The sequence below is a fragment of the Macrobrachium nipponense genome, chromosome 11 (genome assembly GCF_015104395.2).
Source record: "Macrobrachium nipponense isolate FS-2020 chromosome 11, ASM1510439v2, whole genome shotgun sequence".
Taxonomy (NCBI): domain Eukaryota; kingdom Metazoa; phylum Arthropoda; class Malacostraca; order Decapoda; family Palaemonidae; genus Macrobrachium; species Macrobrachium nipponense.
In genome coordinates, this window is record NC_061087.1 from 17,185,343 (window position 1) to 17,202,842 (window position 17,500).

At 32.6% G+C, this 17,500-nt stretch overlaps 1 pseudogene; it reads left to right on the forward strand.

Moving 5' to 3' along the window:
• LOC135213813 (uncharacterized) overlaps nucleotides 1-17,500 on the forward strand; it is a 91,793-nt pseudogene that overhangs the window by 12,824 nt on the left and 61,469 nt on the right.

The window sequence follows — 17,500 nt, forward strand, 5'->3', positions numbered from 1 at the left end:
ATAGTGGTATTGGTAAATGCCCCTGTTGGTTGCTTTGTGAAGGATATCAACGGTTCAATAAACCACTCCTGTGAACAGCAGGTAATATTTAAGGCATTAGTATACACGAGTGGACAGGGTGGTTTTCTGGGAAATGAAAAGCCTGTACATTCTTGGCTTATGCTCTCTTTATGTGGGATATGAAAACATTATAAGAATTACTAGTTTTTTTTTTTTTGTTGTCTTTTTTTAGATTTTCAGATGGTGTTATAAGTATAGAAATGGAATTACCTTCTTGCATTGTAAATGTAGCGGATTGGGGTATTTCGTCCCTTATTACTACGATCAAAGATGACAAATATAAATTTTCATTTTTCAAAGTCATCCATTTATTTGTTAATAAATTATAAATGTAAATAGCCACCTCACTGATACTGCAGTGGAATAAAACAGTAACGTTCTGAAAATATCCTTTGACTTCACTGTACTCTTTAAAGGCATCTGCTTTGATTCTCTCTCCTTATCCAAATATATATTTACACACACTTATATATATATATATATATATATATATATATATATATATATATATATATATATATATATATATATATATATATATATATATATATACATACACGTATATATTGTAACCTACACGTATATATTATAAACACATACACACACATATATATAGTTTACATATATGCACAAGTATAAGTACTTGTAAGTGTGCACGTTATGACAGTATCTGTAAAATCATATTCATGCTTACTATTACTCTAGGAAGGCAAACACAACAAGGAAGGTTTTGAGAACAAAAAACCAATCTTAACATATATTTCAGTTTTTTTATATATATAAAAAAGAAATATACTGAAAACCGAATTCACTGAAACAACAGGAGATGAACTGCAAAATTGCTGACTAGAAGATTGATACTTTAGGCTCTGCATGTTCAAGGCTGTTATTATTTGGAAATTGTTAAGAGCATGAAGGTTGTTTATTGGACATAGAAAGTAAAATTAAAATAAATCAGATTACAGCTAATATATTTCCAGGATGGAAAACTTCGCAGAAAGTTACATTTGTATATCTAGTAATCGAGGACATGAATATGAACAATATACTATGTGCGCTTATAATTTGAGGCTAAAAAATAATTGCCACATAACCATGATTATCTTCGGTATGATTCCGAAAGCTAATAATTTTATTCAGTTTGAATAAAAGTACTTTATTTGGGACTTATTAAGGAATACAAATAGCAGCCGAAATAGCCACTCTCTATGCACTCTACAGATTACCAGGCAAGCAAAACTAAGTGTTAGTTTGAAACAAATTTATGAGAGAGGAAGACGTCGTTATATTCATCCCAGAGGGTACGACATGGAAATAATTAGTGTTGCCATGTCATTGTTATGGTGATGAAGCAAAGGAATTTCCCATAAACAAACATCAAATAACATTTTGTTCGCCGACATAACAGTAACGCTGATTGGTGGAAGAAATAGGTACATGGTTCATGCAGAATGTATTAGCAGAAATAATAACTTTCGAATGAATGAAAGTTATAATTTAAATAGGGCTCAGAGGATTACTGTTAAAATAATACGTAAGAACGATATATAGCGAAGTCAACCGGAGCCATATTTTGATTGTTTATTGTTGAGCTAATTTTTCAAGAATACAAATAACTGAGGTCAATGTGCACGTCGTTGAAGAAAGTTTCAAAATATGGGAAAACCTTTGTTAGTTGATGAAAACGAACTTTTGGGAGAGAGAGAGAGAGAGAGAGAGAGAGAGAGAGAGAGAGAGAGAGAGAGAGAGAGAGAGAGAGAGAGAGAGAGAGAGAGAGAGAGGTCACCGAAATCAGACAACAGTAACGACAGTAGAATTCATTAGATTTAGATCAGTAAATACATATTTTTTATCACATAATATTACAGCGGAGGTTGGAAATGGGCCAGGTTAGTTTTAACACTTTAGATTTGAATTTTAACGTTAACTTAGTGTATTACCGAAGATAATTTACGTGTTTAGAGATGAAAGGAAATTCACAGTAGTTGGGAACCAAGTTGTAATCTTCATCGTAAAAATAAGTTTGTTTTTAACCAAACAGGAAGATGTGTGTGAGTGAGAGATTATTTATGTGTTTGTGTTTAAGAACTTAGCTAATCCTCTCCCAAGGTAATTTAGATTACTATTCAGAAGCAGATCAAATTAATGCAGTTTCAAGTATACTCCAGAATTTATCCGTGCCATTCTCATAACACAAAAACGACCAACAAAGAAATATGTGAGATTATTAAGAAAAAATATTATGCTGTCGTACACCTAAAATCCTATAATGATAACTTCCAGAAAAGTGGGACCATTTTGGCGCTGAGACGATTATCCCATTACGCAATCGTATCGGTTTCCTTTTGAGCTGATTCAACACTCGGAACAAAAAATAGTGAGGTCTCTATGTACCGAGTACAGGGGGTCCCCCGCCTTCTCTCTCTCTCTCTCTCTCTCTCTATTTTGCTCTGAACAGCATACATACATACACACACACACACACACACACACACACACACACACACACACACACACACACACACACACACACACACACTAAAAACAAGATTTGTATTATTATCTTTTTAGCGCATATATTCTTGCAACAGACACTTGGAAACATTTGGCTAAAATTCGGCGATAATTATTTAATAAACTTAATCTGAAGAAGTATGTAAGGATGATAATCTACAGTGTATCTTCCAGTCACCCCATGATACAAAAAGCATATATAAGATTTGAAAGCAATGTAAGTTGAAAATATCAAATAAATTGTCTTCAGAAACAGCAGAAATCTGTACAATGCATGTGGTAATGACAATTGGTGTGCTAAGAGATTAAAAATAATATGGAATTTCAACCGTAATGATTAGCTTAGTAGCTTAGAAGATAAGCTACTTAGTATTTTACCTTACTATCCTTTAAGTGAAAAAAAGGGGAGAAGTTAATGCTTTCCTCAAAGGTTTAAGGGAGCATCAAACTCTTTTCTGTATGAATAACACTATATATATATGTCTTGCTCTTTCATGCAAAATGACCTACAATAGTGAGTAGTACTATTGTACTTTTTCATTGTGTTAACTACTTCGTCACAAATTCTAACGTGGTGCCTGTTAATACGAGAGAGAGAAGAGAGAGAGAGAGAGAGAGAGAGAGAGAGAGAGAGATTCTTTGTCCATTATAGATTACAAAGCTCTTTTATGCTATTTAAAATCCAGGGGGGGAACGTACGTATGAAATTAATTTAGTTTTGAGATATTATCAATATGTTGGGCTTCTTTTGATTGCTTAAAATAATCTCTCAGCGTTTTGGTAAATACTTAGAACTTCATGAGCTAAGTTGGAACTTCCTATACTCTTTTTTTCTGTCCGTCCGCCTGTGGTGGTCGCGCATGGTAACACTGCATCCCGGGCTTTAAATAGTTACGCTGTGTAAGTTTTAGGTAAATAAAAAGACATCCTGGTGTACATTTGCAACTGAAAAGTGTTTTAATAATTTGCTGTATGCGAATTACACTATTAATATTCGAAATAGGATATTATTTAAAGCCCGGGACGCAGTGTTACCATGCGCAAACACCACAGTCGGATGGACAGATGGAAAAAAACAGAGTATAGGAAGTTCAAATTTAGCTCACGAAGACGCACGATCACAAACCTATATATTATAGGATGAGTGATGGCACCATAATAACAATTGCCAACGTTTCTAACCCATTAATTAGCGAGGATTTTCATCGGACGTGGATCAGGTTGGAAGCATACAAATTGTATTAGAAATGGGGTCTACCCATTGTTCAACCCTTGAGTAATTGGGACAATGTCATCTGTCTTTATTTTATTTTGCGCTTGCAACTCCTTTGGTGGGAATGTTCAGGTAGTTACTTCGTAGATTTCTTGTGGCGAAAAATGTGATTTACAATGATCTGTTGACACTTTTGACCGATTAATTTGTATAGTACAAGCTGTAAGTTTTATTCCTCCTGTGCACCCACTATGGTATACAGACGTTTCCATCTATTCTTTGCTTACATTTTGTATTATGATTTTTTTTTATTAATTCATGAAATCTGACAGCTCGACCATTTTTCTTTTTCTGGTAAGCCTTTACTTGAGATTATCTACCAAATTTTCACTTAAAAGATAGCTGTAGTATCAGGTACCTTGAGACATGCATAGGAAGTTCACATGTTTCAGAAGTCGCTAGTTATAGCATTAAGCAATCATAGTAATATATCCTGTTCTTCAATGGAAATATGCCACTTTTCGTTCTATTAGTTTCGTGGCACATGAATTTCCCCCCGTAACGTATTCATTAAATATTTGATATAAGTTTTAAGTGGATATCAAACTAACGTACGCAAAGATAATCCGTCTGAATGTTCTGCCAACTCACTCTTTCAACAACCATCCTTCCCCTTACACACAAACACACACGCGCGCGCGCGCACGCAAGAGTTTCATGAATAGTTACGTTGCCACAGGCACACACCAAAACCTTAATCCTCTAACCCTTAAGAATAGTCCGTTAATGGAAAGCTTTACTGTACCTCTGCATCACTGTAAAACACTGATTGCAACAGTAAGTAGGTTAATCTTATTTTCTTTTTATGTGGCTGGCAACAGTTTTTAACCTCACGTCTCTATAAGGTGATTATAGAGCAGATTTACCATAAAAAGTTGAATTATTTTTTCTTCCGTTTATACTTGTTATCGCACTCTCTTCTTTTGATGCTCACCAGAAGGGCTTAAGGTTTATGACCTGAAGTGATACACATACACGTACACAGCTCTCTCTCTCTCTCTCTCTCTCTCTCTCTCTCTCTCTCTCTCTCTCTCTCTCTCTCTTCCTATATCAGTGTCGCTACACGGGACTAAGGATCTAGCTTCACTCCAGTTGATAAGAATTTCATACATTCAACAAGAAACATCTTTACAAAAAATTTCTATTGCTAAACATTAAAATTACTGAATAAACCATTTATTTTAAAACACTTTAGATTTCTAGGATTATGAATACTAAATTCATGTTTTTCATAAATTAAATAAGATGTTTTCCTGGGTTCTTTACATGCTACATCTACAAAAGTCCTTGGGTATTTAAGTTTCAAGCAATATCATAAATAATTTTGATCTCAGCGTAAATAAACTGCGGGCTACAAACACGCAGAGCCCTTAGGAAATCGCCCCCCCCCCCCCCCCCACCCCAAATAAAAAAAAAAAATTAACACTGATGATTGATTGGAATAATAATAAAACAAAAAAGGGCAATGTTAGTTGATTTTCGAAAGACTGAAAAGGTGAAACTTCTATAATTTCTATGGAGTGCTATGTAAAGAACATTCAATTTACAATTTCATTCTTCCTCTACAGTAAATTATATAGAAGGGACCTGATTATTTATCTTAATCGGAAATTCCTGGAGAATTTCGTGAACTGGACAAATACAGGCACTGTCATCCACATACCTAAACCATACTACATTTTGGGGCAAAATTCTTGGTAAGAATTTTGTCTCAAAAAATTCCATTTAAATACTGTTAAGGACAAGAGATAAGGGATTACCCGTAGCCATGCCAAACTTTTGTACAAAAAGTTGATCATTAAAACCAAACTTACTATCTCTGACACATAACCGTATAAGAATATAATAACGTTTGCTACAGTTAAAAGGGATATCATAACTTTCTAATTCTTCCTCCAAAATTTCAAGTAAATCTTCTACAGGCACTTTTCTTTCTGACTGCATATATGAAATTCCTTGTAAAAAGTGTGATCCAATATATTACGGACAAACTGGAAAATCGCTTTCACAAGGAATCAAGCAACACCAATATTCTGTGAGAACTGCATTATTCATACTTTTAAGAGATTTAGCTCGTCCCATTAACTGAAGTGAAGCAAGATCCTTAGTTCCGTGTAGCGACACATATTATATTGAATCTTGTTTCATCAAGCCATATAATGGAAGTGTTCTAAATTTAAGTCTTGGTTTGTTTAGACTCGATGCCTTCATAATTAAAAAAAGCTTTTGATTAATATAAGCAATAACATTAATATATTTAGTTTTATAAATATTTTTGGATTTTATATGGCTAAGCTTCCGTATCTCTTATGGTTAAATCTATGGTTTTGCCTGTGACTCCGTGATCCGGGATTACCCTGGATTATCTCTTTGATTTTGACCCTTTTCACAATTAACCATCTGGTATTCTTGATCTTTTCGTTTATCTTGTAACCTTGTTTCCAACTGTATTTCATTTGTGCCCTGACGATGGCTGAATAAACAAGAGAAAGTGCTTTGTCCTGACCTTCTGCCTGTCATTTTCCTGTGGTATTCGCTCACACACACACAGACACACACACACATTATATATATATATATATATATATATATATATATATATATATAACTATATATATATATATATATAGTATATATATATGTGTGTGTGTGTGTGATTGTGTGTGTGTATATATATATATATATATATATATATATATATATATATATATATATATATATGCATATGTGTGTGCGTGTGCGTGTGTGTGTGTATGCATTTGAATAACAATCAACGCTTTTCCCATTTCAAGTTAGTCGTTATGAGTTTGAACGATTATTGTGATGAATAACCATGATGACTTTTGGTGTGTACTTATGTGTGTATGTGCGCATTGTTGTCAGCGGTCAAAACAGAAATGAACACAACGAAACGATAATTGATGGTGCCCGGCTTCTAACATGAATGTGCCCCTATTATGACAAATCCAAGACTCATTTAATTTTGGAATGTCAAGTAATTAAAATGTTGAATGACAATCATTAATTTCTAGACAAATTGCTTGTGCTGTGAATTATTGTCACAGTGAGTAGGTGAGGCCATTTCCATCGCTGAAGGGCCACATCTCATTTATCTATTTCAAGGTTATTGTTTAACGAGGTCTTAAAACTTTTGATAGTAAATTGGACTTCCAGGGAGGCGAAACTATCACAGCTCTCACGAGAGGCCATACTTGTCTATTTATATATTTCTGTATCTATATGTATAGATGTAATATTTATTTGTATGCATTTTTAATCATGTATGATAAATATTCCTCTTAACTTGATTGTAATTTATTTTTGTTTTTGCGTAATTTCAACCAATAGCTAAAAAGCAGACTTCCGTCGATAAACTTTACGCCCTTGTTGTAGAACACATGATATCTTTCATTGCAGTTTTTGCCCAATTAAAAAAACAGTTGACATCTTTCTTAATTGGATTTACTTTTCAAAAATGTTATGGTTGCATTATCATGAAAGAAAGGTCACTTACTCAAAGCTGTTCAAGACACGTCAACGAGATTGATGACTTTTGATCCCATTTTGAACACATTTCACGAGTACTGACGAATAATAACCTAATTAACTGAATGTAACTCCAGATTTAAATTGCCACTGGGAATTGCTGTGAAACAGTTTCATAAAACCACATGATTAAATCCAGCAAATTAAATCATGATATTCGATGTGGGAACGAATGAAAATGAAAATTTCGAGAATGTTTTTGAGGTGATACGCTTTGCCTTCTATGGCGGACGAATGAAAACTAACGACCTTCTTTGCATAAGTGAAGTCTTGAATTCAAGAGGCATATTTCCTCCCGGCCTAATTAGGACATCTGTGAATGCAAAACAAAAACCGACCTCATTAGCATGGTAATTGGAACGAAGTCTTCCAGGGACGAGACAAGTATCGTTTCGCCAAGTTATTGTACAATCAACTAAAATACGAAAAACATATCTTATCTAGATTATATATATGTGGTAAAGGAGGAAGTTTTTTTCCGTTATATCCGTCTGCAGTTGTTATTGTGGCATTTCCATTTTTTTCTATGTGTAATTTATTTCGAATTGAATCATCTGTCATGATTTAGTAGGTTATATCCTAGATGTGGTTTATCAGCGTGTTTTCTACCTGTCTGTTTATTGTTTGTTTTTCCTTGTGGTTTTCCCAAAACGCTTCATTCCATCAGCTAATGTTCAATATATTTTCTCAGTCCAAAATTATTGTTCACGTTTAGTGAGGTAAAATCCAGATCAGGAGTAGAAGGAAATTTCTTATTAAGGATTTTACTTCCTATCAAACTTTTCAGTGGATTATTCACGGTAAACTGGAATGGGAATGAAGAAGTAACCCATAAACTCTGTTTCTGGAACTGATTTATTTAGAGCAAATGTTCAGGTATTGGAATGGTTCAGCAATATCATATTCCAGGTGTTTAAATCTGACAACTTTTCCCTGTGGTGTCGTATCTTACTGAATCTCCTTTGAAGTTTAACAATGAGTTAAAGTTTAAAAATATTTTCGGTGTTATTTTGTAATAATATTATTTAAAAGATAATGTTTTAGTGTACAGACATTTAGACAAATCTTCAATACCCAAAACTTACTGAACATACAATAAAGAAATATTGAATACAGGTATTTATTGTTTTCCTGTAACAAATGTGTACTATTATCTGGGAAAGAACAAGAGAGAGGAAAAGCTTATATCATTTCCTGTATGCCATGTCTCCTTTATCGTTCCCAGTCTACGGAATAGGGCGATATGGCGAGATTGGATGTAGGCTTTTGATGGTTTGAAGCCTGCCGAACAAAACCAAAACCGATAGTATTTAGATTTGTGAGCGTTCATCATTGGAAATGGCAACTATGAATCTTTATTGATAATACAAGTTTGCCAAAGACTCATCGCAAGGTCAAACCGAATAGCCCTTCTATTGTTTTTTTTTTTTTAATTAAAAATTGAAAGACATGAACTATTTCTCACTTTATATTATCTGCCTTATTATCCAGCATACCCTATTTAGTAACTGTAATGCTGGAAACAAAAATAAAAACGAGAAAAACGTGTTTTGAATACATAAAACGCTTGGTATGCAAATATAATCTTGCTTTATTCATAAGCCATCTAAGATATCCTTTTTTCAGTCTTTTTTTTATATTTGCCTCAAACCTCTCACGGCGAGAAATAGAAATGTCTGTTGAAAAAAGTGTTAGCTGCTTGATTAAGAAGCGGGATTTGTCAATTGTAATCCTTTCTGTCTTGTATAAAAATAGAGGTTAATAATTGTCTCCTTCAGAAATGCAACGACCGCTAAGCTCCGCCCAGAAACCGACACAATTTATCACAAAACATTAAGGATAAGTTATTCATAGATGTTCTTTTGTTTTCTTACAAAGGGAGACAAAAGAAATACACAAAAATATGCAGAATATGCATATACATACATGTAGAACGGTTGACAAGGAGACTAGTTGACAGGAAACATTCATTTATTTGCCAACGCAATTTGTAATTAATAGCTTGTTACATCAGGGCTGAAATAAATTGGACATGTCATATAATTGTAAAAAAAGGGAAAACAATAATAGTAATAAAAAGGAAGCAAACAATAGCAGAGCCACGAAGATAACATGCTCACGCCAAATACAAGGGTACAGAAATGCTGACGGATCTCGCCTTCATATACATACATACAAATATACGTACATATACGTACATTTAAACGAGTTTTTAGGACCAAATGACACTCGTTTAAACAAACAGGCAACTGTACCTACCTCGTTCGTTGCACATCGTTCTGGCATTAGCTAAAAATACAAACTGGGCTAATGAATCCCCGTAGATACAAAAATATAGTTTTTATTTCCCAAATTAGCTAACTTTAAATAGAACAAAATGAATGCATTAAAGTGGAATTAAATTAATAAAGTCAGACCATCAAAAAACCGTAAACTGTTATTTTCCTCTCCTGAACCGGGTTTAAGTACCCCCTTAAATCTCACTGTGTCTGATTAACTACACCATTTTTAATAATCGAGTAAGTCTCAGAGAACCCATTCTCTTATATGGCGACTTTGAACCCATCTGAAATAAAGAGACCATACTTATTACACCACTTGACATGTGAAAGTTAATCAAAATGAATGTGTACACACCACACTTCTCTTTCTTTTTCCACTTCAAAGGTTAACTTTTTCAAAGTCCTATATTATGTTACCTTATTCGATGGGCCTTCTCAAACCTCTTCCAGGTGTCTTCTGCACACTGACACAAGCAATCAAAGAGTGTCCTCTCTTCTTTTCATCCCCTATCATCATACGATATGAAACCAAATGCAGACGCCCTGCAAAGCGCCTAGCAACGATGGGGGCCGCATGTCCCAAGCATGTGATTTCTGATTGCATTGGTCATCATTCCTGGCAGTTTTTCCTTTCAGCATTCTTCAAGGAGCCTAGTGCTTGTCACTAAGCACCCTGTCTCTAACCGGAAAAAGGTGAGATTAACAATTCATTACCAAACCCTTTTTAAGATATATATATATATTTTATATTTATATATATATATATATATAATATATATATATATATATATATATATATATATTATATATATGTATATATATATATATATATATATATATATATATATATATACATATACATATACACACACATATATATATCTTGAAAAGGTTGTGGTAATGAATTGTTAATCTCATCTTTTTCCGGTTAGAGACAGGGTGCTTAGTGACAAGCGCTAGGCTCCTTGAAGAATATATATATACATATATATATACTATATATATATATATATATAGATATATATATATATATATATATATATATATATATATATAAAGATATATATTATATATATATATAGATATATCTATAAAGATATATATGTACATATGTATATATATATATAATATATATATATATATATATATATATATATATATATATATATATATATATATATACAGATATATATAGATATATATATATCTATATATAGTATATATATATATATATATATATATATAGATTATATCATATATCTATATATATCTATTTATATATATATTATATATATATATATATATATATATATTCTATATATATATATATAGGATATATATTATATATATAATATATATATATAATATTATGATATAGATATATTATCTAATGTATATGTTATATATTATTATAATATATTATTATATATATATATATAATATATATATATTAATTAAGATGAGATACATATATATATATATATATATATATATATATATATATATGTATCTATCTATATATATATCTATGATATATATATATATATATATCACACATACGAGTATATATATATAATATATACACACACAAATTGTACCATGTCGAGCCCTACGCCAAAAAATACTAAACACGAGAAAAGTAGAGAATTAAAGAGATAAAAATGAGCCACTACAAAACACACACACACACACACACACACACACACACACACAATATGGAGATGATTAAGATAAGCATCTAGTACTTCCAACAGCCTAGGGTCGATGATTTACAATGTTAGGGAACACCTTTCCTTTAGTCACTTAACGCAGATTCATTAAAAAACTATTAACTAAGATGACAACTACGAGACAGAGTAGCTGTGATTTATTCCTTTTGATTACAATGCTAATTCTTTGCTTGTACTATAATCAGTGACTGATTACAGTGCAAGCAACGAATTTTATGTGTCTCATGTTATTACATAATTCACCCGTCAACTCGCATTATACTCATGAGCTAGTTTCATTCATAAGCCTTTTCTGACTTCGTGAATTGTTGAGGAGATAATATACTGTCAGTATTATATTTCTCTCTCTCTCTCTCTCTCCTCTCTCTCTCTCTCTCTCTCTCTCTCTGCATACAATTACAAGATATGAGTATTCTGTTCAGATAATTTGTCAAAATGCTGTTTTCTGTTCATAATAAAACACTTTGTTATGGCTCTACATTAATACCTCAATAAATATTAAACTTGGTTCCATTATTGATAATCATTGTGATATTGCATATCAACACTAGTACGTGACCAAGCTCTGACTAAAGGAATAAGTAGTAAATAAAGAATATCCTAAAGATCGTAAATAAATTTCCTTGTATAACATAATTTTCCTGATCAGTGATTTTAAAAGTGATTTTAAAAGTTTCATTATAACGACCTCGGTTTTCCTGCCCAGCGAAATTCTCTTTTCCAGCGGAAATTGAAAGAGGAGGCTTTGAGATATTGGTATCTGGTGAAGTGACCCAAGACATTACTCTCCTTTTCGAAGCTTCCGACGGGACTGGCAATATGAAAACTATCTTGCTTCACTGTAATTTTTTGCTGTCATTAATAGAAGTACTACTACTCTTTTTTTTATTTACATTTAAAGTAAACTTTCAGATGAACGTATTTAACACTAATTTCTCTAGATTAACCTTTCAGTTTACATGTTAATTAAATCGAAACATTTACACCTAAATGATTATGTATTTTTGACCTCTAGTGAAAATATTCAGAAGACAAAATCAATTTACTTTTAACTAATTTATTTTATAAACTTATCCAACATCTTCCGGAGTAAGACAATATTTATATAAAATGTTTATTGTTCTCTCTTGAACACCAAACGATTAACACCCGATGGTTTATATACAATCTGGTTCGTAAAGTGTGTCTGCTTAGGTTTTAAGATTATGTTTTTTTTCCAATATCTACTAGATAGTCATAATCAAATAAATCTTAAATATAAACAGCCTTTCATCAAATATTAGCATAGGTCTCTCATATTCCAAAATCCTCGCAGGCCCACAGGGTGTAAGCGCAATATTGTACAAGTATTTTTGTATCGCCTATTCGGTCTTAACGCTGAGAGAGAGAGAGAGAGAGAGAGAGAGAGAGAGAGAGAGAGAGAGAGAGAGAGAGAGAGAGAGAGAGAGAGAGAGAGAGAGAGAGAGAGAGTCTAATATAACAGTAATTTTTAACGATTTTCCTACACGCACTTCAAAACTAGTTAAATTACTAGAAAATTTCATCTGCAACGCGTACTTGTAAATCCAAGAGTCTAGTATTTTTATCACTGAGATTTTTCTCTGACAACAGGTTTTTAAACTGAAATTAAGACAGGCCTTTGTTTCCGATTACCTTCGCGGCTCCCAACGGGGAGAACACTTGTTCTTCAGTGAACACATCTCTGTGACATCGTGTTGGGAATACCTTGACTGGAATATTCAATAGGTGGGTCCTTTGGGAAGTGACCCGTGCTCAGCTGTTACACTCACAATGACAGAAAATGGAGAACCGATTTTGTTTAATATATATATATATATATATATATAATATATATATATATATATATATATATAATATATATATATATATATATATATATGTATCTATATATATATATATATATATATATATATATATATATATATATATATAATTTAGTTGCCGGACGAAAAACTTCCAGCCTCTTCACGACCAGAAATGGAAAGCTCATTAAACACTACATTGAATCTCTTGATCTATATTTGAAAGCACCTTTTTGCTTTCATGAAAATAAATTCTGTTTATTTCCTCAATTCGTCCACTACTTCCTGGGTTTCGTCTTTGTTCTAACCCCACTTCAGAATTGTATTTTATTTTCGGCAGGAAAGGTATTCGATTTTCTGCACTTAACTAAAACACAAAAAATGTAATCAAACTTTTCCCTGGGTTATTTTATGGGGTTTTTTAGGTATTCAATAATTGTCTTAAAGTATATGATTGCCATCGATAGGCTGTGTAATTGAGCTATCAACTAAAAATATATAATTTTTTTTGTATATCCTTGTTTAAAATTCTTTGCTCAAAGCAGATTTTCTGCCTTTGACGATATAATTCTTAGTATACTATCATGAAGTCTATCATTTTTCTCACTAAAGTTTTACGTCATAGGGAAATCCCACACACGTGACGTCAAAATTGCGTAATGTCAGGTAACACCAACTTCGCGTGACGTAAAGGCCCTTGCATCACTTATCGTTTTAGTTGTAATAGTGGACTGTAAACCACGTTTATCTAGTCAATAAGTATATTTCCCCCTACCTGCGTCATTTTGTTTCTGCTCTTCAGTGCCACCCAGAGGTGTCCCTCGTCCCGTAAGTTCCATGAATTATGGATTGTGATTTAGTCCATCTGAGCTCTGCCTCCCCTAATAGTGTTTGACAGCTTCCCTCCACCAACAGCTTTACTCCCCCAAGTTTCGGGAATTAGATTGTAAAGGTTTCGTTAACTTTAAATGATCTGACATTACCTTATGATTATTTTGAAAAATATGACAGATTAACGGTGCTACACTGTGAACATTTTTGTGAATAGGTCAGCACAAAGCCAGATTTACGGTGAACAGCAGAAAATTATTGGTAATTATACAATTATATATTTTTTAATTCCACGTTTTCGTAAAGTTCCGATAAGATGTTAGGAATATATTTTCCTGATATTTGTATGTGATAATTTTAAGGGAAATCATAAAGACAAATGTAAATGATGATGATGATGATGATGATGATGATGATGATGATGATGATGATGATGATGATTATTATGTAAATACGCTGATCAAGCTGATCTTCATATTATTGAAGGATTAAAGAAATCCTTTGCGTAAATGGCGGTACATAGATAATTTATACTTTAAGAGACATTTCATTCGAAGGTAATCTTCGAGCGATACTTTTTTATTCGAGCTCGAATACCGCCGAAAGAGATAAAGAAAATGGCCACGATAAGGGAAAAATTAATCGGCTTAAGTTTAATTGCCAGTGTGAAAATCTTTCCGGTTCATGAACTCTAAAGAACGGGACGGAATGAAACTATGATTTTCTTGGCTTTAAGTTTCTTGCGGTAAAAAAAAATAGCAATGAAAAAAAATGATAATTTAAAATATCTGTAATAAAGAGGAAATTTCAAAATCTCTGTAATAAAGAGGATCTTTGAAGCAAGCAATATTTACCACAGTTATTCAGATTTCTTGAGTTTAAAGAGTTGAATAACCTTGACTAGACGCAAAGCGTTCACTTGCCAAATACTCGGTCCTAATTTCTTTACAGGCAACGCCTGTAAAGAAATTAGGATTTTATCTCCACATTACTAATTGCTTCGTATATTTAATATTAGAATCATACACGAATACACACACAAAATCACGCGCACACACATATACATGCATACATTCATATATCAATATTTATATATTATATATACATACACTATACATATACTATATAAACATAAAACATAATATTCCGGTACTGTTTCTTTGCTCTTTTATTCATCTGTTACCTCATCATGATTGGAAATTTACTCATTTTGCATAAAGGGAACCATAATTTTTGTCAGTTAATCCGAAGAACTTGACCAAATTTTCACCTTCATTTTATCATCTAAAATTATTGTAATTATGTCATATCAACTTTCCTAATCATATTCTTAAGAACTTTATCCGCCCAATTTGTTTGTAATTCTTTCCCGTCTAGCCTCATTTTATACTTTCCGTCTAACGTACTAGAGCGTTTATTTTTCCCCATTATCAAATCAGGCAGAAATATACGTTGCAGAATTGGTTGGGCTTTTCATCTTGCGAGGAAGTCAGGGTCAGTCAGTCAGCATCTTGTTATAAAAATCGATCTAAAATTAAATTCTCAAATTCTGGGTCTTATTCTGTAATCAGTACTTTTAATAGAAAAAAATAATCAATAAAAAAATATATGCTTTGAGATTAGTGGTAGTTGCATCTTGTGTTCTGTATAAGACATTTCACCAGTAGTTATTAAAGTATTATACCTGGCTATTAGTAGTTTGGAAAGCAAATTTATTGTAACCAAATATGAAGTAGATCTGACAAATGAAGGTAAGACATTCATTTGAAAGTGACTTTGCAATTAATTAGCTCTTTGGCACTTCGCTGTTATCTGTTATTTTAAACTTGATTTTCATAAAACGTTGACAAAACGTCCTACGGTGTCACCAAGGTTTCACTTCTATAAGCCCATCCTATCAATAATTGCATCGAAGACATTGTATTAATTTTTAATTACATTGCCATTTGAAATGCTGTGGATACTGAATTGCCCCATTTTTCAGGGTAAGATGACTTAATTTAAGAACGCATTTTCCTTGTTATTTTTCAGCTTTCTGGATTGGCACATTTATTCTCTTTCCAACTATGTTATTCTTAACTGCACGCAAATATTTTGCATAAGTCGCCACCATCATAAAGTGTCATTTATAACTAATGATATATTTACGAGTCTATAATTAATCAAACTTGTCTCTTCAGCTAGTTAAATACTGAACTCTATGGCACGAAAAATGATTCAGTAAAAGAAATAAAAATCAATGATCGTGTTCGCAAACGAAATTTCAAATGAAGGAGCAGTGGCGTTGAAGTATCAATCTATAATTGTTTGTGTTATTATTGACACCGAAATGTTTGGATCAGGTTCGTTTCATTTTTTAAAGTTTTAGGATTGTTAATGAGTAGCAGAGGGCCAGGTCAGTGCCTAGCACTCACACACACACATATACTACAAGCACGAATACAAACACTATTGGTGGTGAAGTGACAGGAACGAATAGTAGTAGTAGTAGTAGTAGTAGTAGTAGTAGTGTAGTAGTAGGAGTAGTAATCGTCTTATTTGAAAACAGACACTGGAAGGAATATTCCCTCACTAGCATATAAATAAAAGTTATGCAAACGGAAACACAATGTGATATACACGAATTATAACGTCAATTATTCAAAATACGTAATTATATTATACTAATTCACACTAATGATATTCATATATTCTACTGCATAATTATCATGCACATCATGCGCAATGTATGTTTGCAAAATACTCTTCAATTTCCACCTGGCCATTTTAGGGTCATCAGAGTTAATTGGGCAGACTTAATTCTGATCCACGCAATTAGCGAACAACAATGGTCACATAAAGCCAAAAATAATGATCGAAGGTAATAGAGAATGCAACTCTCATGGGAAAATGCCCTCATTTGGAAATATTTGCATAAAATGAAGAATAGAGCATTTGAAACTCATTATCTTTGCGGAATTCCTTCCTGAACATGTATATGTTTCACTCTGGAAGCATGCAGTGAACTATACTCTACATTCGTGTCTTATCATTCATGAATATATGAAAATTTTCAGTTAAAATTTATCATATAATCAAAGCATTGTTTCCAAAAGATTAGTAGTCAAGACATTTTGTTTTACGCTTCACTGCGTCTTAAATCCCCTTGGCCCATCAAATATTTGTGTTCTTGCCTCGTGTAACTCGCCGTAAGTCACTTAGAATCTTTTTACATCCCTAAATATTTGCATAATTATGTGATTAAGCTAGCCCTCAGTTTTCCCGACTTTGTTTTCTGTACCATAAAAGGTTAAGAGATGCATACACAACATGTTACGAAACAGTCTTGTACATAGTCTATCCGGAATGAGAAACAGAAAGGGGTATAAGTGAGGGAGAAAGTGTTTATCGCATATCCCAATGAAAATCAAGATACATACCGACAGTAGTATTTCTATATAA